The sequence below is a fragment of the Epinephelus fuscoguttatus genome, linkage group LG22, assembly GCF_011397635.1.
Source record: "Epinephelus fuscoguttatus linkage group LG22, E.fuscoguttatus.final_Chr_v1".
Classification (NCBI taxonomy): Eukaryota; Metazoa; Chordata; class Actinopteri; order Perciformes; family Serranidae; genus Epinephelus; species Epinephelus fuscoguttatus.
In genome coordinates, this window is record NC_064773.1 from 28,610,874 (window position 1) to 28,631,251 (window position 20,378).

The window sequence follows — 20,378 nt, forward strand, 5'->3', positions numbered from 1 at the left end:
CAATAGATAGATAAGACAGCTACAGAAAACAGAGGTGTGTTTCGTAGGAACAGAAATGGTGATGACACAGGCCACTGGTTGATATAACTGTTCTTGTTCTTTGTTCTACACTGCAATGTAAAGTTGTTGCAACATCCTGTTTGGTGTGGCAGGTTGACAGTGCCCCACTGAGGAACACAAGGGTTTAAAACAAGAAAGGTGTGAACTCAGAAGTCAAACTACTTGGTCACAGTTTGACTTCAGCACTCACTCACTCACTCACTTTGGCACTCACTTTGTAAAGTGAAAGCATCAATACGTGGATTAATTTTTAATATATGCCTTTGTTTTGAAATTACCATAGCACGCCTGTGTCACCATTTCCGTCCAAGCACCCTCCTTTCCAAAAATTCATACAGTATGGTGACTTGGGGCCAGAAAGACAATGAGGATATTTACTGATAGTGTCTCATACTGGTCACAGTGCTTTTAAACACCAAATTGAATGGAATCAAAATTGTATCGTGGCAGACTTTGTGATATTAGCAGATATTGTGTCCTTGTCCAAAGGATCAATATGATATTGTGTTGTGGTTAAACCTGTGATTCTACACAGCATGTCCGTTCTCACGGCATCTGTTGAGGTCAGGATGTTGATTGATTTTCTCATACAGATACAGGTGTAAACAAAGGTAGGCTTGACTGCTGAAAACATGGCATGATATGTAACTTTTATTTCATCAGGCACAGTAATCTCATTAATACCTCAAAAGAAATTGGAAGGGACACACATCCATCACATTAATACAAACAGCTTCAGAAATCTTCAAAAAGGCAAGAAACTCACCGTTTGGATTCATCTAAATGGGATGAAACATTAATATTTGTAAGTTGTTTTTTTTTTTATCTCATTCCATTTGTTTGATACAAAGTACTGGAAATCAAGTTCAGTACTTATTCGTGAGTTATTAAGTGTTCGCCAGTCCTGAGATGTGGTTTAGTGAGATGCATTTATTAACAAACATGATAATGTGTAGTTTTCTTTTTGTTGCCAGTGAGGACTGGCCTACTTTTTCAAATATGGCACAGTGATGAGTAGGATATTTATCTCCTGTAATGAAATGCAAAACACAATGAGAATCTACATCAAGTTGTTTGAAAGTGGATTGAGCAGCATTTGTGCAGGATATCTCTATAACCAAGCACAGACTAGAGAAAAACATGCTTTATTTAGATACAAGAAACCTATTTTTATCTTAAGTTTCTGTGCCAGTTGTTCCATAGGAGGTTTAAAAGTAGGACTGCTGTCTAACCAAAGTCCTCCATATTTATAAGGTTGAACAACTTCCCTTTAGGTACCATTTATTATGTAGATAGTCGGAAGATTTAAAATGGGATTATGTGATTTTGTCTTATCTGTTTACAGCACAAGTTTAAGGTAGGGCTGTCAATGTTGACGCATTAATCGCAGATTTAAAATATCACGAAAGAATTTGGAGTTTGAGCTACCACCTACAAGCAAGTAAATCGCCACAGACCTGTGGATGAAATTAAATCAAAGAAGTTAAAGACAGCGCTTGCTAAATGGGTGGCGACTGACTGCAGACCAGTCAACATCATGGAAGACTCAGGTTTAAGGGTCATCCTCAGGTTGACCAAACCACACTGTAACAGTACAACACTGATATAAATAAATAAATCTGAAAGTCAAAATCATAAAGTAAATTTCTTTGCATTAATTTGATTCCCAATCAAGACACCTAACCTTGTTAATACTTCAAAATTGTTTTGAAATGCAAAATAATGGTATTTTTGGAGATGGCTGAAAAATGTTAAAGGCAAACTAATCCAGACACAGCCTGAGTTGGAGAAGAGCCATATGCATACAAAATTCTTTGTATGTGTTGGAGTAGGATTATTTTTTCATGTCGATTGTAAACATTTATGGTCCAAGTACGGAACCTTGTGGTACCCCGTAGTTATTACAAGGGAGGTTGAGCGGAGACCATCAGTACAGATCAGCTTGTGTTCAGTCAGACAAATACGTATAACACCTGTTATGAGCGTTCAAACCACATCCTCACATATTGTCTCACACAGAAATGTCTACATATTCTATTGTGACCGAGTGGTGATGGGAGCCAGTGGCACCTTCAGTTGGCCCACACACATTCACACACCCACATATGAAATGCCACTTCCCTCCTCTCAGCTCTCAGGATTGTGATTCTGCCCTTTCATTTCACCTTAATCATAATCCTCAGTAGCCATTTTTGCAGCGAGCAGGAGGGCAATTATAATTGCAGATAACTGTGGTGATAACGGTATTGGCCATCTCTCCCACAGGGCTCCACAGACAATGACACACAATGGGATTGTATGGGAGCAGAGCTAAAAGCCTTTTCCTACTTCTCTGAGTCTTGCTTTGAGTGGGAGTGAGTTTTAATAACACTCAATATCTGTTAGTAGTTCAAGCTAATTTCTCACCCCGCCTTCTCCGGAGCCTATTTTAGTGGCTGCATAATTAAACTGCTGATGCATAAATGGGTTTGAAAGCCACATTGGTGTATTTACTGTTTATTCTGAATGCTTTCTTTTGGATGTGTACCTCTCTGCAATTTAGCAATAAACCTTCTTTGTGGAGTCTCTGGGGCATTGTGTTATCACTTGATCACACATTATGAGTGGCTGAAGCACCAGGATGGTGTGAGACTTTGGCCATGGGACATATTGTGTTGCTGGCATGTCCTGCTGCTTGCTTAAAGGGCCCGTTGGTAGAGAGGATGGCTCCCAACACGAGATGAAAGGCTCTGGGAAGCACGCCAGGTGTCTGCTGCTTCTCCCCTCTCTGCTCTGACATCCTCACAGTCGGGAGATGCTTCAGGAAGGTTTATGGCAGCCAACCCCCCTCCTGTTTCAAACATCACTGCCATTCAGTCTGCTGTCATTTGCATTGTACATACTGTAATGAAAGAGTTGGTGACCTGCTGTTCAGAATAGACACTGGTGAAAAGGTACATAGGCAGCCATTATTCTCTTGAGTAATCGGTTTGAAGTAGCTTAGAGGTAAGAGTACAGGATCTGTTACTAACAGATCGCTGACTGAGAGGATTTTAGCAGCTGAAATCAATAAAAAAAAACTTTTATCCTTGGTGGCTGTTGTATTGCTGCTCTGCAAGACACATCATGTCCATATGTTCCAGAGGTGCTTTACAGCCAGCAGTACAAGACTAGTTGTTCTGGGAAACTCCCAGGTGTGAATGCATTCTTGGGAAAAGAGATAAGCGTAGTTTTCTTTCATTAGTCCCGATGGCTCATGATTGAGTCATCACATCCAAGAATTTTCTCATTCCAACTGAGCACTGATCAGTCCTCTACAATAGTAGTATCTAGAGCAGCCTGACATTGTCACTACATGATAGTACAGAACCTGAAAGAGTATTTTTTGCTCAAGAGGTACAAAACCTACAACTACCAGAATGAATGTTGAACCGCAACAGGCCAAGAAACGCTCCAGCAATATGGCAGCTGACTGGTAGCACCCATTTTGAAATAGAGTTAAACAGTGAGCTAAAATATGTTCCTAAAAACATTGGAGGCGAGAAATAGGCAATGCAGTTCCAGAATCTTGGTCCATATTTGAACAGGGCTGTTTAGTTTTACACTTTGATCTAATTTTTTTCAACCTCTGTTTTTACAATACAGGATACTGTATGGCACCTGCTTCCTCATCACAAATTCTTGTATTACAGCTAAACGGTGCACTAAAATATGTTTCTGGGGACATTTTAGGCAAGAAATAAGCAATACAGTAACAGAGTCTTGGTCTCGATCTCTTTCCATACTCTGTGTCTGTGGTGGCGGGCAAGCAAAAATGCGAAGAGATGAACAGAGAGGTTTGGCTGCTGCTACGATGGAGAGAAGTTTAATACAGGTCATTTACACATACTCACATTGTTATGATACAAGGCAGGTTGGAAATCTGCAAAGCATCCCTTTAAGTTTGAGACTCATGAAAAATAAGGAAAAGTAGAGAATTGGCCAAGTGTGCATTTCCACTTGTTTACAGCACAGAAAGAGCTATATCGACAGTCTGGAGGCCAAGATTACTCTCATAATAAAAATCGACAAATGGTGTATCCCCTTAATAGGCTCTTTTCATACCTGTCAGGAAGCCTTCCACTGCTCAATGAATCATCGACATGTAAACAGATATGAATGATTAATCAGTCTAAGATTTTTCCTGACTCATGGAGTCAAGTGTATTCAGAAAGCACTTAAATGTACTTTTTAGACACACTAATGTTTTGGCTCGAGGGATGGAATGGTCTATCAGTACTCCACTTCATTCCAAACTGAAATATCCCAACAGCTATTGGATGGATTGCCACAAAATTTTGTCATGGTCCCCAGATGATGAATTTTGAAGACTTTGTTGACCCACTTTTTTTTTTTTAAATCAAGAACCCACAGCAGGTCAAAATTTCCATGTATGCAGTGAAAATCTCAACATTTACTTGATCATTTAGAATGAATTATGGTCTTTTTTTCTGTCTTTTCAACTATTGGATGAATAGTTGTAACTTTGTAGTTGCATCCATTTTTCTTCAACTTGCCTTGTCCATAGAGTGAGCAAGCCAATGGCCTTGCTCTGGGTGGAAATTTGTAAACTGTTGAGTCTCTGTAAATCAAGAGTATGGTATAGACCTGCTCTATATGAAAACTGTTTTTAGTAGAGTTGTTCTTATATCAATACCAGCATGTAAATACACAACTCTGTGCACCAATCCGATACCATGTAATATATTAATAAGCATTAAAGTAGTTTCACACCCAGATAAAACGACAGTATTGAGGAAAATCAATTCTTCTTTGTTGCTCTAAAAAAAGTGTTTTCCAGTTAATACTGAAATGTAACCTGTTAGCAAAATATCAGCATTTTGGCAATATCTTACACTGAGAAGTCCTCCAGTTTAAGGTTTAAACTAAGCCATGGCATAACAACCATGATGGTAATCATTTTACATCCATAGATTGTTAATAGCATACAGCAGTTCTTTTTTTTTTTTTTAATAAATTTAATGGTCTTGGATCAGTACTCTGTACTGACAAATTATTGGCATTGGTATCAGGAAGGAAAAAATGGTATCAGAACATGAGCACTGATCAGTGTATCAGAACATCACTAGTCCTGAAATAACTTTTTCATGATTTGGCACTATATTAATAAAATTAACTTTACTATAAAAAGTATCCCCCCCTCAGAACTTGTCATGTTTTGTTTTACAGCTGTAAATCAAAGTACATTTAATCTGGCTTTTGTTTTTTACACTGATCAACAGAACAATCTTTTTTTTGTCTGACACCTCTGCCTCTCAAAGTGTGTTCCAGCATTTCCTAGAATGCCTTTTAGCAGCATCAAGAGAATGGGCATGTACTTCTTCCAAAGGGTTTTTGAATGCCCATATAATTATATTGGAACTGATGATTTAGCTGTGGCTAGCTTTGATGTGGAGTCGACTACTCCCTAAAATGGAACATGCCATGTAGCTGCATTGCATTGAAACCTGCTCTAACTGATTTGTACTAGTGGTACAGAGTATGAGAAAGCATTATCTTTTTGATAATGCACAGTAGTAGTTAGCACTGTTACCTCACAGCAAGAGGGTTCCAGGTTTGAACCTGCCGGCCACCTGGGGCCCTTCCATGTAGATTTTGCATGTTTTCTCTAGGTTGTCCTGCTTCCTCCCAAAGACATGCATGTTAGGTTAATTGGTGACTCTAAATTGCCTGTAGGTGTGAATGTGAGCATAAATGGTTGTCTGTCTCTATGTATCAGCCCAGTAATATTCTGACGACCTGACCTGGCCTCTCGCCCAGTGCCAGTTGGGATAGGCTCCAGCCCCCAGTGATTCTCAACAGGGTAAGTGGTTCTGGATAAGGAATGAATAAATGAATCTAAAATAAATCTTTTTGATTGTGACACCAAAAGAGGTTTGCCAGTGATGCCTTAGACTAATGATATCAGACATAGTGAATTTGGAGAAAATGCATTTGATGTGTACCTCAATCGTTTAGTTTGGCCCACGTCCCATCCACTTACATGGAGTGGGTAGGGTTTATGATTTGTACTGCAACCAGCCACCAGGGGGCAATCGTGATGTTTAGGCTTCACTTTTAAGGAACTGTTGTGTCGTCCATCTTTATTATACAATCTATTATATATATGTTATACAAAATAAATATGCTTAATTAAACAAAACAACGGTGTCCCAGAATTGCAAGACACAATGCCAATAGCTATCCACATGCAAGTTTTAAAAAACTATGGATTAATCTTGATTCTAATGTTAAAGAAATAATGTCTCACTGGCAGAGACAGGGCCTTGGTTCTTCGACATACTGTGCCACATAATGTGACAGGAATAAGCTACAGAAGACTGCGTGAAGCCAGAGGTGAAAATTGACTCCAGGCTGCTCTTAGGGAGTGAGAAACTGAGGCTGCATCAGCTTCTGCACATCGCTGGTCAGGCTGAGGGTGCTGTTGACAGAACCAAGCTGACAGCCTGGGCTGATGAGACACATTCTCACCACTAAAGTAAATGGGTTAAAGTAAACAGGAAAAGTAAGCTTATTCTCCATGGCTTTAGCCTCAGACATGGAAAAACTGCAAACGTAAGTCTGAAAATATACAGAACCTTTTAAAAGACTCAACAGTGAACCTCAGATGATGTGGGGGAAGTTGCAGATTTTCAGGGTTTAAATAAGGGCAGTGAAGGAACGAAGTGTCCTCTGCCAAGATTTGTTCAGTCGTTCCCTGACAGAAAAACAGTCTGGGTTGAGGTGGTGGGTGGGCTATTGATTTGAGGGCAGTAATCTGGACAGTTTGGATTTATTAACACTGGGAATAAAAAAAGGCAGGGGGTTGTAGCATTCCCTGGATTGGATAAATGGTAGAAACACTAAGTATGTGTGCGTGTTCCTTTAAAATATATAGTTTTAGTATAGGACCCTGTAGTAGTTGTATAGAGTACATTTAGCCCTCTGTTTTTTGCTGGTGTGAATTTAACAGTGCACACATCCATCTTGGAGTATCCTGTTCCTTCGGCTCGAGGACAGCAATATATTGTGTGTCAGCTCACTAGCTGCAATTATGATGAAGTGTGCTTTCTGCTGGCTCCAATACAGAGAAGAGAGAGGAGTGGCAACTATCCTCACGATCATGTGTGGCATCATGTATTATATGTGTCCTGTTTTACAAATGTATCCTGTAGCTGTTATGCCCTGGTCCTTTATACTGTCCTGTATAGAGAAGTACCCATTGTTGAAGTCAGTCAAGCATTCTTAAATGTATCCTCCATTAGGTAGAGCGTATGGAGAACTCCATATACAGTCGGAGCTATAGAATATAACGCTTTTTGTGATGTTGGGATTGAGGAAAAGTACAGCAAAACCTATGGTTACTTAGGTAACCTTGGTTCTCTGAGCATGAATGACATATGTGAGTAAAAGAAAGGAGTGCTATGAAATGGGGCTGAGTGATATAACAAACAGTTCATTCAAACAGTCATTCTGCTGTTGTCTGCTACTAACCAAGAAAAAAAAAGTTGTCATGTTATTGTCTTGTTATATTTACCTTTTAATAACAATTATAACTTGTATGCCCTCAGTGTCAGTTTTCCCCATGGTATCAAAAATAGTTTGATATTTTTCAAAGTATTGTATCAAAATTAGGGCGGCGCCGTGGTGTGGTGGTTAGCACTCTTGCCTCACAGCAAGAGGGTTGCCGGTTCGATCCCGGGTGTGGGAGCCCTTCTGTGCGGAGTTTGCATGTTCTCCCCGTGGAGAACATGCAACATGCCGGGTACTCCGGCTTCCTCCCACAGTCCAAAAACATGCAGATTGGGGACTAGGTTAATTGGTAACTCTAAATGTGTGTCAGCCCTGCGATAGTCTGGCGACCTGTCCAGGGTGTACCCTGCCTCTCGCCCGATGTCAGCTGGGATAGGCTCCAGCCCCCCCGCGACCCTCAAGAGGATGAAGCGGATGAATGTATCAAAATTAGAAATTAGTATGAGTGACAGCTAGTGTAGTGACACTACACTAGACGCTATTTCACATCAGTAAGTGTTGATATTCAAATTCATGGCCAAACAGGGCTTTAACTAGCCAAAGTAATACCACATCACCAACATCTTGTTTCAAATCTTGTTTCAACATAATTTTGTATATACCTGTTGTGGGCATGTGACTAGTTTTGTATTGGCATTCTAAAGTAGAGGAGGTTTTGAGTCACTAAATAAGTGCCCTTTGAAATTGATTTGAGAAGGTTCTGTCTACAAAATGACTGAATTTCAGCATTTTCTCAAGAAAAAAAACTTTTGTGCAGCTGCCACAGTCACTACCATAAATGGGTGCTTCTTGATTCTTTGAGAAAACATTGTCAAAGTCATAGACTGAGTCACACTCAGCAGGAGTTTCCTGCCCACAGCTGAGCTTTTTAGTCTCATTAAAATGGCCAGTGTTCCATTGCAAATGAGCTTTACATTAATGAATGTAATGGATAAAGTTTGTTTGTTTCCATCTCCTTGAAGGACATTTCGGTTACTTCCTTTGCCACCTTACAGTCCAAGGAACAGGCATTTTTTTGTCAAGATCCAAATAATTTCCCTCATCCAACCCCGTGATGTGAATCATGCCTCTCAGCAGACTAAATGTAGACTACTTCATTACAACTGTCCCTTTGTAGCCCTGTAATTAAAAAATAACCAATTTCCACTATTAGTATGTAGTTTTTTTCCTACTACATCTCACTTCTGTGAAGTAGAGTTTCCTAAACTTGAAACAGCAGCTACTGCATGTTCGAAATACTTCAAAAACATCTTCTTTTAATATTGACAAGATGTCCGCACTGTTTTTCAGTTCCACACTCGTTCAGGTCATACAGCTGGATTCATTCAGATGAAGTAGCTGCCTTCCAACCAGTCTTTGACTGTTGGATGCTGAAAATTTGGTAGGTGTTGATGCCATTTTAACACTAGTCAGCAGTGTTTTGATGAGCAGATCATGCACGAGGATGCACATGCTTGTTATGAGCACTTTGGTATTTTTAGATGTGGTGACTGTGAGTTGTTCTTTTGGCTAAACTTTTGGTTTGCTTGTTTAAAGTCGATCAAGCACCTAATAAAACGGAATTATTCTTGGTGAGATACAGTGAATGTAACTAAACAGGGTTTGTTTACAATACCAATTCCAATTTACACATTTAAAGCTGTTACAATCAATATTTTCATGTTAAAATGGATCAGATGATTACATGTAATGTAAAAGCTTTTGGTCTTAGTGACAAACTCAGTATTATAACCAATGTCATTATCACATGCAGCAGGCAGCTGTTTAAAATGAAAAGCTCTTATCCATTCCCTGTTCTCCATCTGATCAGCATCAAGCAACAGACTGACAGTTAGCCACTAGCTAGTGAACACAGTGCAGCATTTAGCAGCTAAAAAGTTCTCAGGAGTTGGTAGTGACCAAAACAGAGCTAAAAGGAGGGCATTTAATTTATCTGATGGCTGGGATCATGACACCAAATTAATGCTAATGTTGCTTCAAGACTGCTGGGTGTATACTTAGGCAACTGTTAGCTAACAGTTTTGCCATAATAACTTTGTATGGTGACAGTTCGTCAATGTTGTGTTGACAGCTTTGTGCTGTCCTCGGGCAGTCAAAAGAGAGTGTTGAGTAAGCACAGTTCACTTTAGTAATCAGTGAATGTGAAAGTAATGTATGCATGTTTAGTAAATCTGTGGTAAACACACTTATTTGCTTTCTTGCCAAAAGTTCTATGAGAGGACCAACACAACTTTCATTTTGTCCTTCTAAGCCAACAGCCAACAGCTAGCTTAGTTTAGCATAAAGACTGACCACAGGGGGCTTAGGTCTGACCGCAGGTAGTAATATTCTTGGTTGCACCTCTCATTAACACACTATATCTGTTTTGTTAAATTCATACAAAAATCAAAGTAAAAAAACAACAACAAAACAACAGATTGTGGTTTTATGGGCAGTTGTGTGCTGAACTATTTCTTGTCACTTTCTGGAGTCTTGTCTGGTTGCCAAGAAATGGCCCAGCATGTCTTTGAAAGACTTTACCTGGCAACAGATGCATTGACATATCTACGAGCAACCAAAAAAATATGCCAAAGCAACTTGCCAGGGAGATTAGAAAACAAAACTGATGACATATTCAATTTTCACACTATTGTTGTACTGGCACCAACTGAGTTATCAAGTTCTAAATCATATTTCGCGCAATCTGGTGGCAAATTTGGTGAGAACCACAGCAGGCTGCAGTCATGTGGTATCATTTCTGAGAGCAGCCACAGTTAAATTACTCATGCTTTCATGGATGCATAAAGAGACTTGGATATAGCGTTGGAGGCGGGACCTAGTTCCTTTCTAGGAGCGTTGCTCAGTGTCACATGGAGTCATAAACTTTGAGCTGCTACGTATAAAATTACCACCACTATGAAAGTTTGCCTCAAAGTCTGGCACACTTGTGGGAGCTTGTGTGCTTTACCATCACTTAGTGTTCAGCTGTGAAAACTAAACACAGCAGACCTCAGTTCCACCCTGCCTAAGAAGACCAAATGTGTTTGTTTGAGTCTTGTTTTATTATTTACACTCATGGGAGAATCAAATTGAATTTAGTGTGTTGCTAGACCCACAAATTACCTTTATGGCAAACTCTTCAACATGTGTTCAATAAGATATGTCATTGTATCTTAAAATGACCCCCACTCAGTGGTTTGTGGCCAGCAGTTAAGCAGGTTAATGGAAACAGTAGCACAGGGGAGTGCATTAAAGCTTGCATTATTGGACCCATAATAAGGTCACAGGGCAGCAGCATCGTGCATGCATTGTCCTCTGGGGTGATTTTCCATGATGGGGAGATTGGGTCGGTCGCCTTGGTTTATTGGTGCAGAAGGACCTCAGTCAACAAGAGCATGAGGAAGAGCAGTGTGGTTACAGTAGCTGTGCTTGAGGGTGTACACAGAGCTGCACTAATAACTGCTTCAATACACTCGATTCTGATTGTGGCTTTCAGCTCAGCCCTTTAAAAACACAGACAGCCCCACTTCCTTGTTTTGTGGTTGCATGGTGTTGTGCTGGTGTGGGTGTCAGATGATGCTTGTCCGAAAAACATGTTAAAATGAGTTGCATTGTAGTCAAAATGCCTGATGGGGGTTCAAAGGGGGAGAGAGAATTAAATGGAAGAATCAGATAGATGGGTCGGGAGATAGCAAGAAGAAAAATCATGAGTGCTTTGAGGCCAGATAAAAGCTGAAGAGGAGTAAACAAATGCCAGTGATGTAACAAATTTACAGAGCAGGACAATCACTAGTAGGAGAACAAGAAGAAAAAGAGGAAAGAGCACTCATAGCAGAGAGAGAAAGAGAGGGAGGCTTGAACGCTTTCACATGCTCGTTCTCTCTGCCTTGTCTCCTCCCTTCAGTGTTCAGCGTGTGTGTCAGTGTGTGTGGGAGAGACAGGGCTGAGCTCAGTGGCTTGTCGTACCAGGTTTAGTCCGAGCAAGAAGCGGTAGCAGCGACAAGCTCACCTCCCTCGGCTGACTGGCACACGGTACGCATTTCCTCTCTTTCTGTAAGTGAACCTTAACACTGTCAAGCGTCAAAACGGGAAACGGGAGTGGGCGGATTAGACTGTTTGTCAGACCGAGCTGAAGTTGATCAGACTGTGTGCAGTCGCATTGGAAGAATTCTCTTCCAAAATAGGAATAGAAAAACCTGGCAATAAGCCTTGGAAAACAATTTGTTGTCATGTGTGTTGCCATAAAAGGAAGTTTTTTAACACTTGTCTTTCAGATAAGGTTTCATACTTTGACAGAGTGTGTTGTTTCCATTCTAGCTTGTTGTTTGCTCAGTTTGTTGTCACTGAATGAAGGCTAATACTCACTGCCACGCTTTGTTCAAGAGCTTCATATACAGCTAACTGAGATCATGCTGCTTTCATTAGCGTGGTGGAGACAGTTGCTCGGCACAGTATTTGTTGTTTAAGTGTCCTTTTCCAGAGAGATCTTTGAATGTGTCTTAACTGTGTGGACTGCTGCAGGCCCGTAGCCAAAGCATAGATCTAATCAAGGCTAATGACAGAGAGGGGAGGTCGGTTTCTGGTTGCTTGCAACAGAGGAAGGAACAACATGGAGTATATTATAGAAACACTATAGCTGCTTAATGCAGTGCTCTCAAGTCAAATTAAAAAAAGGACCCTCTCAAGTACAGTTTTGGAAGAGACACAGTGAAATGCTTTTATTTTCCATTTGACTGTCTCATAAATTAAATGCAAAAATGCCAATCAAGGTTCTTAATTGCTCCCTAAATGTCTGACCATGTGCATGGTTCATTTGAAAGAGGACAAATTAACCAATTATCTATTGCCAGTACGCAGTTACGCAACAACAGTTTTCCAGGAATGGTTGTAGTTTTGTTTTTCATTTTTTTCTCGCTCACAAAAGAGGCTCTGCAGGAATCTTGGCTGCAGCACAGGGGTGCAGGCAGCTGGGCCAGAGTGACTGTAATCAGATTGATAGTACTAGCCAAAGCTTGTGTTCATTCACTCTGAACAGCTGCTGGAGTCTGGAGTTTAGCTTGATGCTGCTTCCTACAGCAGGGCAGGGAATCGTTTCTGAACAAGCAGTTAAATTATATTACAAACGGATATGAGGTGACATTTCAGTTCAGAGCACCAAAACACTCGTGTATAATCATATCAATGAATTATAGCCTCATGATCAGATTGAATTGCCATTTTGTTTCTGTCTTTATTCAGGCAGATATTGTGTTTATGTTGGTTGTTTGTCAATGGAAATCCTTTACTTAAGTAGCAAAACCAAAATCTCAGTAAACAGGTATCTGCGTATGTATGCAGAATCTGATGGCAACAGGACAAGGTTATGGTCTTGGAACAACTCTGGTTTCCATTTGTAGTCTGTTTGTAGTCTGAGTAGTAATAACCAGTCAGGAAGGAACAGGAAACCAGGGCTGTCCAGGTTGATTGGTTGATCGATATGCTTCAGTCCGACTAGGTTCTCATTGGTCAGACAATCACTGGTGTTACTTTATTGAGGCCCTGTGTCCACCACAGCATGTCTTTTACCAGCTTAAAACAGCAGTTGTTGTTGCTCAGCACTTGCAAATCCTACATCATGGCTGGTTTTTGTGGTATATGTCCCGTCCCTACTCTACTGTGATTGGACAACTGGTAATATTGACAATCGCAGCGTTTTCCCAAAGTTAAACACTTTTTGACCCTCATTTTTATTGAAAAAACAGATAAATGATCACAGAGGACATTCATTGTTTATTCAGTGATTTATTTAAGGCTGGATTATAAAGCCTCTGAAAGGGAAAGGCTCACACCGAGTCTTTGTTGGAGCAGCATGATGGCTAACGTTAGCTACTGAGCTAAAAAAGTAAGTCCCTTTCTCTTACATGCAGCGTTACAGAGATATTTAACATTAGTAACAATATGTCGTATATGACATCATCAACCCTCAGAGTTATCTTCTGTAGCGTCCAGGATGTCTGTCTGTCTGTTTTTCTCATCAGTCCCATCCAACACTTAGTGTTGAGACGGCCTCATGCATGCAACTCAGCCGGACGCTCCCAGCGTTTCAGTGTGTAGTTTATTTTCAGATAATTTTACAGTGGACATTTTTTTTCACTTGAGGCATTCCACTTGCCTGAAGAAAGACTTAACTTTTCTTTGGTTGATTACAGCCCTAAAAGAACCATCCTCCAGCGAGGACAACACCTATTGAACTGTTGAAAAATTAATGTGATGTGGGCATTGACTCAGAGGTCTAGAACCCGGCTAAATTAATCATACATATACTGTAGTATATCAAATTGTGCAGCCCCAGTCTCCACTGCGGCATTGGTGGACCACCACTCCCATGCTACAGTGTATACTGTATGTTCCAGTTGGATCCCTTCTGCATGCAATGTATGCAGTTTTTAGTGTTTCAGCAGTTATCTGGGAGCTCCTAGGAGGGAACAGTACTAAAGTCAGCCTCAAATCTTAATAAATTTACATACAGAGTTGTTAGAAGGAGTCAGCATACAACACCCCAACTCAAACTCTTAAAATGTATTGCCATATTTCCAGTTTGAACCTCCTGCTGAACACTTCAGCTATCCAAATCCCTAACAAGAGGGAAATCCAGCTGTGATCAGCCAGCGATTGCATGTGGTTCTATTTCCTCATATTTTAGCCAGTCCTCTGTGGTGTTATAAGGTTTAAATTTAAGTTGGCCAGTAGCCTAGCTTACAGCTTTGCCATGCTGAGACTGGGCTCAACTGTGTAGTGCACTGCCTTTAAAGGGGAACTAGTCCATTTTCAAAGTTCAAACAAGTCATTCCTGTGATCTAAGAGTCAAAAAACATTAGCAAACATGAACAACTCCCACCACATCCAAAAAGCAGAGTGTGAAAACTCAAATTTCTGATGTCATAGTGTATAAAGTCTGGAGCTGCTCCATATACAGTTAACTGAAAGATGTTCTAGATGACACTGAGAGCACCCAGGGGAATTTTCTGAGTATATAGGGACACTTCCTGTTTCAGGCATGAGAACACTACAGTAGCATAAAGCTCATTTCAGTATTGAAAAAGCAAACAACCATGCTGTCGTTCCACAAAATCGGGCTCCCATTCATTGTCTATAGAGCAGCTCCAGACTTTACACTGGTTGACATCACACATGTAGAGTAGCTCATGTTCACAAATATTATATCACAACCATACATCTTCATTATTGCTACCTTGCTTCCTTGATAACGTTTACCCTGTCACCTTCATGCTGTCCCTGAACCCTGAACCCACCCCTGTTGTAATGAAACAAAGACTCCACTCTATGTTAGGCCCATATACCCACCCAGCTACCCCCCACCTCATCTGTTTTGAAGGCTGACGTGTTGAAATGCTACAGTCTAATGAAATGCTGTCTACAGTCTGCGAGGTCAAATGTCTAGCAGAAATCCTCCTCCGCACGCCCCTACTGCTTCCTCGTGAAAGATAAAACATGGACAAGACACAAAGATCCTAAAACCAACAGGCATCTTTTTTTAAATATACTTGCTTCCCAGTCGCCTGTGAGGTGACATCATAAGGTTTTATGTTAACAATGGAGGGAGAAGATGAAAAACAGAAATCCAGTGGGATATCTCCTGTTTGCTCTAGTGTCAGAATGTGCCCTGCTGCTGTGAATTATCTCTTTATGGATTTCCTGTCAGGCCATACAAGGCCTCACATTTCCTTTCTGTCTTCCTCCAGCCGTATCTGCAGCAGAGTTAAGTACTCTACGTTTAATTGTAGTTCAGCACCTCCAACACATTTTTTATTAAAACCAGCTTTTAGGGCCATTAGCTGTTAAGTATTTAAATTGTAACAAGGATGAGCTGGTACAAGTTGTTCTCAGTGGAGTGTTCTTCAATACTAATAACAAAAGGATAGTTTAATTAATGGGCCGTTCATGACCCCAGGTAAGCAGATGATAAGCTGTAGTGTTAAGAAGTTTTTAAAGAGAACACTGTGGAGGCCTCAGTCTACAGCTGCAACCTAGCATCCCAGTGGATGCTTTGCCAACTCACTACTGTATGTGTTTATACCTTGATGTAAAGTTGCAGGGATGCATAGAAACACGGATACCTTAACTCTTTGTATCTGCATATACCAATCTGATACCAGTGCTCACAAATTTAAAATCTGTGTAATGCTTAAAATTCACTGAGGAATTATTCTTATCTAAATAAATAATGACACTGCAACTACGTGTTGCCCCTACCCACTTCAGTGGAGATGTTTATAAACTATCATTCTTTTTAGATTTGTGTATATTTTCCAAACTGTGACACATATTTTCCCAGGAAGGCGCGGGGTAGTTAAGGGGGGGAAGCGCAGAGAGAGACGTGAGGTGAATTACTGCAATTTGAGTCATAACTCAGTCATATCTTAACACATAGACATGATGCACATATTTTTAGACTGTGACTTCTACTTCCTGAGATTATCATTATCTCATGAATAAATGTCCATAAATTTGTTGTCATAGAAAATAGAAGCTCTGTATAATTGCAGAACCTGCCTGAGAATCATGGTGTTCGAACATTTTCTTCCATAATAGAGTGATGCCAGTGGCAGCTGCTGGTCTTTCAAGGAGGGGAAGCTCATTTTCGGCCTACATCATAAAATGTGTCCATTTATTTATACGTAAATTCTACCCTCTGGGGCTGCTGCGCGAGGCTAGTATGACCGCCTGTGTGTGCTTTGGGATGGTGGAGGGGCTTACAGCATCCGCTGCTCGTTGGGGACAGTAACTGCAGAGCGACAGAAGTCAGAGTCTCCAAACACGAGTACAGTCTCCAATAACACCAGAACAAGATGCTAGATTTATCGCTAGTCGTTTTTAACAAAGAAAAAGTCACTAAGAGGATTGGAAAAGTCTCCAGATCAACTCGGAACAACGGAATGAAACTTGAAAAATGCTCTGGTGGTTTATATTTCAAGATCGCTGATTTGCTCATTTTGCGCTCAATCAAAAAGGGATTCAGCCTCAGACAGATCATCCAATCATCATGCAGAAGCCCAGCGTCCAGGCCAGCCGAGGCCAGCCCACTGCCCCATAGATCCCCAGAGACACTGAGTGTCCGATGGGCAGGACAAAACCGAGCATTTATCCAATGACTGTCTAGTTTCGCTGCAGTGGAACAACCCACTCTATGCTTCCCCACTGAATTCTTTGGACGCTGAGCTTCAACACTGTTTAATGCACTGTGACGCTACGGGAATGAATGAGAAGAAAGTCGCGTCAGTGACCTGTGATCAGTAGCTGATTCTGAACAAAAGTTGAACACGCTCTAGCGCATATTTAGTCAATGACATGAAAACACAAGAGTACATATTTGACCACTTATTTTTTGACATTGTAGGGGAAGCTGAGCTTCCCTTGCAGTCTTAGAGCAATCGCCACTGAGTGATACCTATCTGTACATCCATGGGTGCATTGCAAACAGGAGCTTCTAATGGCTAATTCAACATACTTTAATGGTACCAACTTGTCAAAATGTAAACAAATTCAGACAAAAAAATCAGGGCTCAAATTGTAGCTCTTGGCTAACTAACTGACTCCATGGCAATATATACGTCCTCTTCTGATCCCCCAAAGCCCCAAATAATGGGAACTGTGCTTCCAAAACTTAGAGTATGATTTTTCCCCAAATAGAAGTCAGAAAACTAATAATAAAAGATGACAAAACCCATTAATATTTGCTTTTTTCCCCCAGTTGCTCTATCAGTATTTTCTTGATATAAATATGGCACCGAATGACTGTTTTTTTTTTTTTTTTGACATTTTGTCCTGAAACTATGACACTCTATCAGTTCATATACATTTTTGATCTGAAGGAGGGCCCACAGTGTTAGATTCTGAAAACTTGCTAGTAAATAGACTCTCACCTGTACAGCGCCTTCCTCATCTTTCAACCACTTAGTGCTTTTACACTAGCGAGCCACATTCACTCATTCACACACACATTCGCATACTGGTGGCCTAGGCTACTGTACAAGGTGCCACCTGCTACTAAGTTAAACATTTATACACAACCGCATACCGATGGCACAGCCTTTAGGAGCAGTTTGGGGTGCCCAAGGATACTTTGAAATGCAGGCTGGAGGAGTTGGGGATCTTCCAAATAGACGACCTGCTAGTGAATTTTGTATTTTTTAGGGCTGCCCCATGAAAGTCTGAGATTTGGATCATCAGTCTTAGACCCCTTAGTCGACTCAGTTTGCTTCAAGTCGCACAGTTTTTTTGCCAGTCAGTGTGCAGTGCACTTATGGGGATGTTTTTTGTCCATTTTGTTTGATATCTAGTGTTGGCAAAAAATGGCGCACATTTCCGAACTGTGGTTAGCGCAGTTAGCGTGTTTACTATGTTACATGAATGTCGCTGACACACTGAACATCTTGCGAAGCACTGTTCAAACTCTTAAACTCTGTATGGAAAAAAGGAACAGATATTTAAATATTTGTATTGATCAGCCAAATCTGATTACACTGACATCATTTTAGTCAGGTACAGCCCCAGTATTTTGTCCTATGTACTTATGAATGTATTGTCTCTGTTCTGTTGTATTTGATTGGTTGCACCAAACTGCAAGTATACAGGTGAATTTTCATCTGTGTGCATGTACAGTGTGATGTGTGTTTACATATGTTAATGAAGGTGTACATGGGTATGCATATGTATTATGTGTGTCCATTGTCACTTTTCTGTGCGCTGCAGGGAGGTAGCCAGAGCACTGAAATGCAGTACTTCTTAATGCATATGACAGTGACAATAAACTTGAGCTTGAAAACCTCTGATCTAGACAGTTCATATAATTGTCTTTTTTACACAGCTGGGGGGGAATATGAACTCAACAATTCTTCATCTGCTATGCATCTGCCTTTTTTGCGTATTGTCTGTTTATGCATTCTACACAGACTTGGATACATAAAACACTTACAGACTTATTGGCTGCTCATTCTGATAGATTGCACGATTGTAACTCCTACCTTTCTGCCTCCTTTCCAAATGAATGAGCAGTGTTTACTGCCTTGGCTCGGGTCTTACTTTGGAGAGTATCTTGGCCAACAAAGTCGGCTCTGGGCCCATATGATTAGACATTTTATTTATGGTGGGTGTTGTAGTTCCATGGCTGTAAATCAGCCACCATATGGGCTGCTCCAAGATCTGTACCTCATACAGTTGCCCCCTGCCTGCCTGAACTCAGGCTTTGGCCATGGACCCACCTGGTGCTGACAGATGTGTCAGTGCTTTGATGGATAAAGGCTATCTGACACCACCGCATGCTGGCCCAGACTCAGTGTTTTCACACTTAGCAAGTGCTGCAGAGGAGGATGGTTTGGGAGTTGGTGGAATGCACTATCATGGCAGTTTGGCATGGCACAAATGACACTGTAGAAATGGCTGCAAAATGTTTGCATTGCATAGAAGAGATGTGCAGTAGCCTCAGTTTTTACCATGACATTTTGTTTTGTTGCTCCTTCTTCCCTTATGATTAGAATTTGTTTTTTGTGTTCAGTGACATTGGGCAATCCAGAAACTCCGGTGCAAGATTGTAAAGCAGCTGTGTAAAATTTGTGTACGTTTGTGCAGAAGTCATGTGATGATTTGATGTCAGATTTTGCTCTTGCCACAGAAATGTGATAGCTATCAGTTATGTTGTTGTTACTTGAACTCTGGTCAGTTTAATTCTAACGTGTGCTGTAAGTTACTCTCATGCTTTCCCAGAACAGTAAAGAAGAGTATGAATGCCTCCCTGTAACCAGCTGAAGCTCCTGTGTGACTTATTTTGATGTCAGGAGTTCACAGCTAATGCTTACCTTCATGCAGGAAATAAGGTGGACAGTCTCTCATGATTCTGATAATGATTGTTTCTCTTAGAGACAGTGTTAATCACCACTTAAAAGATCAGCATCTGGGGCAAAAACTCCTGATGAGGACATCTCTAGAGGACAGTTTGTATCAGGTTGCTTAATTAAGGAGATCCTAGAATGAAACAGATGCCATCATGTGCTAAGGTTTTCCTGGAAACTAAAGATGAGTTGTTTTCAGTTTATTTGCAGTGGGGTTTGGTAGAGAATACAAGTTCCAGGTATTTTTATTAGACTGATTAAAGTTTCCAGGAATTGTGCATTGTTCAGAATATACTTTCAAGCTCTGGGAAACAGTCCAAACACTGTTGATTGATCGTCTGTGTTTACTGTGGCTAATATATGCCATGCATATAAACATAAATCCCAGTAATTAGCTTCAGAAATAACAAAGCTCTTAGCTTGGCTTTGTAAATACTGCTGATTAATCCAGCTGTTGTGATGAACTTCATTACAGTGTGTGGTAGGCGGGAGATTTTCCAATTAACCTAAATGGCCCGTTTATTCACTCTCAGGGCACAACCTCAATAACAACACAATGTCAAGTCACCATTTTACATTAACATGTTGAAGGAGATAAACAGTGTAGTTATGTGACAATTTAACTTGGAGTTTAACTGAATGTTGTGTCTATGTAACGTACGGCCTACAGTCACCAGAACCATGGGAGATCTTGCTAGAGGGCTCTCGCTACCACTATCGTCAAAACACCAAATAAGGGATTATGTTTTGTCCATTCCTCCGGCAGAGTTCAGAGATTTAGAGAGTCAACAGCCCCTTTTACACTGCCTGTTCAAGGCCGGAATATTGTGCCTTTATTCCGCCGTGCAGTTCTGTATAAAAGGTACAACGCTGCTGTTGTTTTGTTGTGTGTAAAAATGC

The 20,378-nt window shown here is 40.7% G+C and overlaps 1 protein-coding gene across 9 annotated transcripts in view; it reads left to right on the forward strand.

The window, feature by feature from the left end:
* Positions 1 to 20,378, forward strand: part of osbpl8 (oxysterol binding protein-like 8) — a 121,924-nt gene that overhangs the window by 30,297 nt on the left and 71,249 nt on the right. Inside the window, exon 1 of one of the 9 annotated variants that reach the window (XM_049566159.1) lies at positions 11,507 to 11,622. The exons of 4 other annotated variants lie outside the window; for them this stretch is intronic. The gene's annotated coding sequence lies outside the window, so the exon portion shown is untranslated. Of the gene's footprint in view, positions 1 to 11,506; positions 11,644 to 20,378 lie in introns of those variants that run through there. 4 more of the 9 variants (XM_049566161.1, XM_049566158.1, XM_049566157.1 and 1 more) reach the window with 4 other exon arrangements.